General features: G+C 42.7%; 1 pseudogene across 1 annotated transcript; it reads left to right on the plus strand.

Moving 5' to 3' along the window:
* The first annotated feature begins 740 nt into the window (after positions 1-740).
* LOC311522725 (olfactory receptor 8U3-like) lies at positions 741-2,911 on the plus strand (annotated as a pseudogene). Its single transcript has 2 exons — positions 741-1,192; positions 2,459-2,911. The product of its transcript is annotated as an olfactory receptor 8U3-like (transcript).
* The last annotated feature ends 5,763 nt before the right edge of the window (positions 2,912-8,674 follow it).

Here is an 8,674-nt window from a genome sequence, read left to right on the forward strand (position 1 = left end):
GAATCCTATTTTCGACATCTCCAATTCAAGGAATATTCCAACACACCTCTGAACAACATACTAACCCACAGAGACCTTCCAACCAACACTACAAAAAGAAGGATTCTAGGTGGCCTCTTCCTGAAGTGGAAACAACAGACTGGACTTCTACAAAGAGTGCTTCCGCCGACATGCACAGGCTGAAATTGTGGAAAAGCAGCATCACCTGCCCCATAACCTCAGCTGTGCAGAACACAATGCCATCCACAGCCTCAGAAACAACTCTGACATCATAATCATAACAAGTCAATGTTTAATCATTATATTGAAGTGATAAGTATTACACTGTACAAAATATATAACCCTGGAACAAAGGCATTAAGAACCCTATGCTTCTGAAGTTAACATTCACAATGATCTCAAATAAAAAGATATGTAAAGTTATTTTTGTCCCAGTAGGTAAGACTATCACTTTATTCACTGTTCAGATGACAGATTAAGTGGACTTTGTTTCATGATGTTATCATCCCAAATTTCTAGAAGACAACATCACATTTTCATCCTGAAGAGATAGATGAAATTTCATATACATACCAGGAGCTGCCAGGTTTTATTCTTATCTAGATTATTTCCACAAAAAGAGCAGATTATTCACCAGGAAAATATGCCAGAAATTCTACATCTGCATCTAGATGAACAAACAAGACTTGAGTTCAACAGGTTTTATTCTCTTCACTCTTCTACTGCAACAGATAACTCAGATGGAATTCGTCAATAATCACTCCACAGTGACCGAGTTCATTCTCATGGGATTCACAAATCATCCAGAGCTGCAGGTCCCCCTCTTCATGGTGTTCCTAGTGATCTAAGTTATCACCCTGGTGGTGAATCTCGGGATGATCATTCTAATCGGGATTGACTCTCGGCTGTCCATCCCCATATACTTCTTCCTCAGCCATTAAGCTTATGTTGACCTCTGTTATTCTTCAGCCATTACCCCCCTGGTTGCTGCTGAGTTTCTTAGCAGAGAGTAGAACAATTTCTGACAATGCTTGTGCTGCACAGTTGGGCTGTTTTCTAACATTCATGAGAACAGAGCTTTTCCTTCTTGCCATGATGGCATATGACCGTTACGTGGCCATCTGCAACCCACTGCTCTATAAGGTCCCAGAAGGTCTGTGTCCAGCTGGTAGCTGGAACCTACATATACACTGTGATGGGTTGGATCACAGAAACCACCTTGGCGCTTCCAACTGATGTGCCAAGACTACTTCTGCCCCTGCCTTCCCTGCCAGCTTGGAACTCCAGAACCCTGCCTGCCTGTGCCACACACGCGTGCCAGCTACAAACACAGACTCAGGTCTGAACAACGTCCCACAAACTGCAGGTTTAACTGAAAGCACCTTAAGAAGTGTTCTTGTCTTTAACACTCAGATGCCCAGTTCCTAATGGGGTCCAAACCCCAAATAAATCCGTTTTACCCTGTATAAAGCTCATACAGGGTAAATTCATAACTTGTTCGCCCTCTATAACACTGATAGAGAGATAGGCACAGCTGTTTGCCCCCTCGCCCCGTCCCCCCACAGGTATTAATACATACTCTGGGTTAATTAATAAGTAAAAAGTGATTTTATTAAATACTGTACAAAACTTGTTCCCAAGTGATAACAGACAGAACAAAGTGAATTACCAAGCAAAACAAACTAAAACACACAAGCTTATTCCTAATATCGTAAAAAGCTGAATACAGATAAAATGTCACCCTCAGAGATGTTCCAATAAGCCTCTTTTACAGACTAGCCTCCTTCTAGTCTGGGTCCAGTAATCATTCACACCCCCTGCAGTTACTGTCCTTTGTCCCAGTTTCTTTCAGGTATCCTTTGGGCTTAGGCTGACCAGATAGCAAGTGTGAAAAATCAGGACAGGGAGTGCAGGGTAATAAGAGCCTATATAAGAAAAAGCCCCAAATATCGGGACTGTCCCTATAAAATCAGGACATCTGGTCACCCTAGTTGAGCAAGCTGAAGACAAACTTGAGGATGGACACCACTCCCTCCGCCTGTGTAGAATCCCAGCTACAAGATGGAGTTTTGGAGTCACATGGGCAAGTCACATGTCCATGTATGACCAGCCAAGCCACAGTCCTGGGAAAGCTCAGATGTGGATTGGCATCTTCAAAATCCATTGTCCATTAACTGTTTCTTGATTGGGCAATTAACTTGCAAATTCTTTTCTGAAGAAGCTGCCCAAATGCCTTACTAAGGCTACTCAAAGTCAAACAAATACACGGCCAATATTCATAACTTTGAATACAAAATGGATACATGCATACAAATAGAATAAATATATTCAGTAGATCACAACCTTTACAGAGATATGTTACATGTCATGTGTAGCATAAAACTTATTCTAGTTATGTCATATATACATTCATAAGAATAGTTCCACAAAGCATTATGGGGTGCAACGTCACATACAGCTCTTGTTCCACACTATTCTTACATTTCGTTTATCCTTCTGTTCCTCCAGCAGGATTAACCATTTCTACTGTGATGACATGCCCCTGCTGGCACTCTCCTGCTCCAACACCCACACCAAACAGGTATTAATTTTCATCTTTGCTGTTTTTAACAAGATTACTTCATTCCTAACTGTCGTCATCTCTTACCTTTACATCCTCTCTGCCATCCTGAGGATCCACTCTGCCAAGGGCAGGTGCAAAGTCTTCTCAACCTGCACCTCACACCTAATGGCCATTACCATCTTCTACGGAACTCTGAGCTTTATGTATTTGCAGCCCAGTTCCAGCCACTCACTAAATACAGATAAAGTAGCCTCAGTGTTCTACAGTTGTGATCCCCATGCTGAACCTCCGATTTACAGCCTGAGAAACAAGGAGGTGAAGGACGCCTTTGTGGAGATTGATGGATAAAAGATGACAGAAGTTTTAAATTTTAAAATCCTTCTGATACATTAATAAAAATTGATACTCAAAGGGAATTTTCTGCTTTTTTCTTTTAAACATTATTCCATTAGCCATATATGGATATTCTGAATAAGAATGAGAAGAATTACCTTAGAACTAAAATTCTGACTCAGTCATATGGACTCTTTACCAGACCTAATAATCAGTTGGGGCTTGCATTACACTTACAATTATGAGTATTCTGTACCTTCTATGTGCCGTACTGTTAAGCTAACTCTGGTTCCTGCTTTGTTCCTATTCACTAGAAATGCCAAAACTTCCATCAAAAGGAAGGTTAAAGAGTTACTTGAAAAAAATCTATAAATACCTTTGCAGGAAGGTTATCTCTGACACCAATTGTTTCTTTAATTAATGGACAGAGGAATAACAAGATCCAATGGATAGCAGTGAAGCTAGACAAATTCAAACTTGAACTGAGGTGCGAACTAGGAGCAGTGACAGAAATTAACCACTGAATAACCTTCCAGATGGATGTGACAGATACTTCATCCCACGGAGTTTTAAAACAAGATGGGGTGTGTTTAGTAGTTAAATTCCAGTTGAACTGCAAATTATTGATCTTGAAACCAGAACCACTAGGTTACATTCTATGTCCTGACTCCTGCAGAAGAGCAGATTAGATGACCGTACTTGCCCCTAAAATTTCAAACTAATGGACGTAATTGACCAAGTTAACAGGACACCTTGACTACAACTGAGTGAGAGGAACCAGTTGTAGTCGAGGTATCCTGTTACTCTGTGGGATTATTTCTACTAATTCAAGTTTTTAGTTGGTCCCATGCACTGTTTAAAAGTAAAATAGATAATGACATCAAGGTCTGCAGTGGAACGGTGTCAGGGTTCCCCTCCACTCTGAACTCTGGGGTACAGATGTGGGACTCCACATGAAAGACCCCCCCTAAACTTAAGTTTTTAACCAGCTTAGGTTAAAAACTTCCCCAAGGCACAAATTCCTTTACTTGTCTTTGGATGGTATTGCTGCTACCACAAAGTGATTTACATAAAAATTCAGGGGATGGTCACTTGGAATCCCTATCCCCCCAAAATAATCCCCCAATATTCACCCCCTTTCCTGGGGAGGCTTGAGAATAATATACCAACTAATTGCCTTAGCATGGTGAGTACAGACTAGAACCTTTATCTTTACGACACTAAAATCAAACAGGCTCTTAAAAGAAGAACTTTATTGTAAAGAAAAAAGTAAAAGAATCAAACCTGCAAAATCAGGATGGAAGGTAACTTTACAGGGTAATGAAAAGATTTAAAACACAGAGGACTCCTCTCTAGACTCAGCTTTACAAAAACAGGAATAAAACTACCATTGTAGCATAGGAATATTCACAAGTCAAAACAAACAATAACGATAACACATTTCCTTGCCTTACTTACAATTTTTGTAATTTTAGATGTATCATTCCAGGTATGTTTTCAAGAGATGTTGTATTTGCTTGGTCTCTCCCTCTGTCTGGAGAGGGAACAAACAAAGAGAGCACAAACAAAACCTTCCCCTTCCCCTACCCCAGATTTGAAAGTATCTTCTTTCCTCATTGGTCCTTCTGGTCAGGTGCCAACTAGGTTATTGAACTATTTAACTTTTTACAGGTAAAGCAATTCAGTACAGCTACCAAGGAGGGATTTTATGCTACCTTTTTCTCTATATTTATGACAAGGAAAGGTTTCGTCTCCCACCCCAACATCATATTGGTCATGTATGGATTAAATCTCAGCCTTAAACTCATGCGCCACCCAATTTCATAAGGACACTGGGTAATTAATTTTACAGCATTATCTGGATTTGATGCAATAGAGAGCTAGACCCAGGTATTCTCAGTGTGTCGAATGCACAGCAGCCCTTTCTCTCTCATTAAGGACCCAATAAATTAGAGCATTAACTATGCATGTTTTATTAATATTACTGTTTATTTGCAATACAGTACTGCTAAGAAGCCCCCTTGTGCTGGCTGATGTACAAAACAGGACAAAAGAATGGTTTAGGTGGAAGAACGATCTAAACAGAGAAGATGGACAAAAGAAAAGAGAACACAATGATCTTTATTTACTGTTGGGGAATTAAAGCACAAAAAGATTAATGGTAAACTTTTCAAAAGTGGCTTGGGAAGCTAAGTCCTAGTTCCAAAAGTGATTTAGGAACTTTGGTACCTAAGTCTATTAATGTTCACTTTCAAAAATGTATCTTAGTGTCCTAAGCTAATGAGGTGCTTTTGAAAATGTTACCTTCAGTAACTTGTCCAAGATCACACAGGTACCTTGAGCAGAGCCAGGTATTGGACCCAAATTTTCTGAGTCCCGTTTGCAGTCTTATTTTTATACTACATACATAGTCTGTCCCTATAAAGCATAATTATTACATGATGTCACTCCTGTTCATTTACTTAGAGTTGATGCTAATGTAACTCCAGCCACTTAAGTGGAGTTTCTTAGAATTCTTGGGTTTTTAGCAGCCGCTGCAAGAGGAAATCATGAAAGCTGGGGAGGACGGGTGTGCAGGAGATCACTCACTGCACATTCCACCTAATGGTCATTGCAGACTCGCTTCTTCCTGTTGACTGTTGCTCCAACCATGTGGTGGTCTCCACCTTCTGTGACTCTACCCTCCAGCCAAGTTTTAACAGAACTTTAAAATCTAAGATGTGGAGATATTTTGTCCCTATTTGCCTGTGTTGGTTTTTTTATATTCATCCTTTGTAATTTGACTTAGTTTCCACTCTTTGTATGAGTCTTTTTTTAGTTTCGGCTCATTGAAAATCTCCTGGTTAACCTATGGGGTGTCTTACCATACTTCCTATCTTTCCAATGAATTGTGATAGTTTGCTATTGTGCCCTTGATATCGTCTCTTTTTAAAACTGTTAATGCTCCCAAACTCCTTTTTTCCTTAGACTTGTTTCCTATGGAATATTTCCTACCAATTGTCTGTGTTTGCTAAAGTTTGCCATCTTGATATCCACTGTCTTTATCCAGCTGTTTTACTTCCTATCATACCTATGCCTTAGAATCATAGAATATCAGGATTGGAAGGGACTTCAGGAGGTCATCTAGTCCAACCCTCTGCTCAAAGTAGGACCAATCCCCGACTAAATCATCCCAGCCAGGGCTTTGTCAAGCCTGACCTTAAAAACTTCTGTAAGCAGAGTCAGGATGAGCTCCACCCTGACATCTGGTGGTGAGGTGTGGCAAGTTATGGAAAAGAACTTCAGGGTCCGATCTCATTTGCATAGGCACACCCACCCCCCCTAGAATGTGGCCATAGCTGCCCAAATGGTCACTTTGGCTGCTGTGGGATCCCCAGTGTCTCTGTTATCGGGGCAGGAAGAATAAATTGTATTTACCCTGATTATGGGAATCAAGGACAGTGGAACTGAACTTGGCCTTTGTTATGATGGAGGGACTCACCATCAACTAAGTAGCACTCGCTAGGCAAAGGACATGGGTTCCAAAACTCTGTGAATGGGGAGAGGCTGGGACAGGTATTAATACTTGGTGGCATGGGTCCCCTTCTGAGGGCCTTATATGCTAATTGCGCTTCCTCCTCTCTCCACTGTGGAATATCAGAGCTAATTTTGATTCCATTAGGAGTCTAGTTACAGGCTGCTGAGCTGAATTCACTTTGGGCTGATGGTGCACCAGCACTGAGGCTCCCCTACTACAAGCTGAAATCACCAAAGAGCTGAACTGACTAAGAGCTGAAATCACTGCGTGTTGTGTTAAGTAGTGGGGGAGCCTGAAGATATATGGTGGAGCAGTTTGCGGGACGGTGAGCAGAGCGGCTTGTGGAGCAAAGCAGTTTGTGGGACGGCGAGGAGAGCAGCTGGTGGAGCAGAGCAGTTTCTTGGATGTCTAGAGCAGCTCATGGGGCGGCTGGCAGAGCGGAGCCCCATGGAGAGGTGGGGCCATCAGCTTTGGACCACGTAAGGTACCCCTTAACCCCACCACCACCCCCAAATCTCCACCCAGTTGGGAGGTAAAACTCTGCAGATAAACTTTCGAACTCTGGGGCTGCCCTGAGGACGGACAGAGACTTTTGGGTCATTGGACTTTTGGGACTTTGGGTGATTTGGGGTTGCTGGACTCAAGAACCAAAGGGAAAGGACATGCCCCAATTTGCTTGGGGTGGGTTTTTTGCTCATGGGTTGTCTTATGAATCCTGTTGGTGGTGTTTCCCCAACATAATGCCACATTGTTTCTCTCTGTTATTTAAAAGGCTTTTTGCTACACTCAGACTATGTGCTTGCAAGTATTGCCTCTTGGATGCGCCCAGCGGGGGTGGTATATATTTATCCCAGGTCACTGGGTGGGGGCTCGAGCCGGTTTTGCATTGTGTTATTGGAATGGAACCCCTAGATACTGAACCTGGCCCTTGTTGCTGCCAACTCTGACAGGCAGAAGGGTTACACTTCTAAGGAAGGAGATTCCACCACCTCCCTAGGTAACGCATTCCAGTGTTTCACCACCCTTCTAGTGAAAAAGTTTTTCCTAATATCCAAACTAAACCTCCCCCACTGCAACTTGAGACCATTACTCCTTCTCCTGTCATCTTCTACCACTGAAAATAGTCTAGAACTATCCTCTTTGGAAGCACCTCTCAGGTAGTTGAAAGCAGATATCAAATCCCCCCTCATTCTTCTCTTCTGCAGACTAAACAATCCCAGTTCCCTCAGCCTCTCCTCATAAGTCATGTGTTCCAGACCCCTAATCATTTTTTTGCTAATCATTTTTGTTGCCCTTCGCTGGACTCTCCCCAATTTATCCACATCCTTCTTGTAGTGTGGGGCCCAAAACTGGACACAGTACTCCAGATGAGGCCTCACCAATGTCAAATAGAGGGGAACGATCACGTCCCTCGATCGGCTGGCTATGCCCCTACTTATACATCCAAAATGCCATTGGCCTTCTTGGCAACAAGGGCACAATGTTGACTCATATCCAGCTTCTCGTCCACTGTCACCCCTAGGTCCTTTTCCGCAGAACTGCTGCCTAGCCATTCGGTCCCTAGTCTGTAGCGGTGCATTGGATTCTTCCGTCCTAAGTGCAGGACCCTGTACTTATCCTTGTTGAACCACATCAGGGTTTTTTTGGCCCAATCCTCCAATTTGTCTAGGTCCCTCTGTATCCTATCCCTACCTGCCACCGTATCTACCACTCCTCCTAGTTTAGTATCATCCACAAATTTGCTGCGAGTTCAATCCACAACATCCTCCAGATCATTTATGAAGATATTGAACAAAACCGGCCCCAGGACCGACCCCTGGGGCACTCCACTTGACACCGGCTGCCAACTAGACATGGAGCCATTGATCACTACCCGTTGAGCCCAACAATCTAGCCAACTTTCTACCCACCTTATAGTGCATTCATCCAGCCCATACTTCTTTAACTTGCTGATAAGAATACTGTGGGAGACCGTGTCAAAAGCTTTGCTAAACTCAAGAAACAATACATCACTGCTTTCCCTTCATCCACAGAACCAGTAATCTCATCATAGAAGGCGATTAGATTAGTCAGGCATGACCTTCTCTTGGTGAATCCATGCTGACTGTTCCTGATCACTTTCCTCCCGTGTAAGTGCTTCAGGATTGATTCCTTGAGGACCTGCTCCATGATTTTTCCAGGGACTGAGGTGAGGCTGACTGGCCTGTAGTTCCCAGGATCCTCCTCCTTCCCTTTTTTAAAGATAGGCATTACATTAGCCT

The sequence above is a fragment of the Lepidochelys olivacea genome, assembly GCF_965140295.1.
Source record: "Lepidochelys olivacea isolate rLepOli2 genome assembly, chromosome: 6".
Lineage (NCBI taxonomy): Eukaryota > Metazoa > Chordata > Testudines > Cheloniidae > Lepidochelys > Lepidochelys olivacea.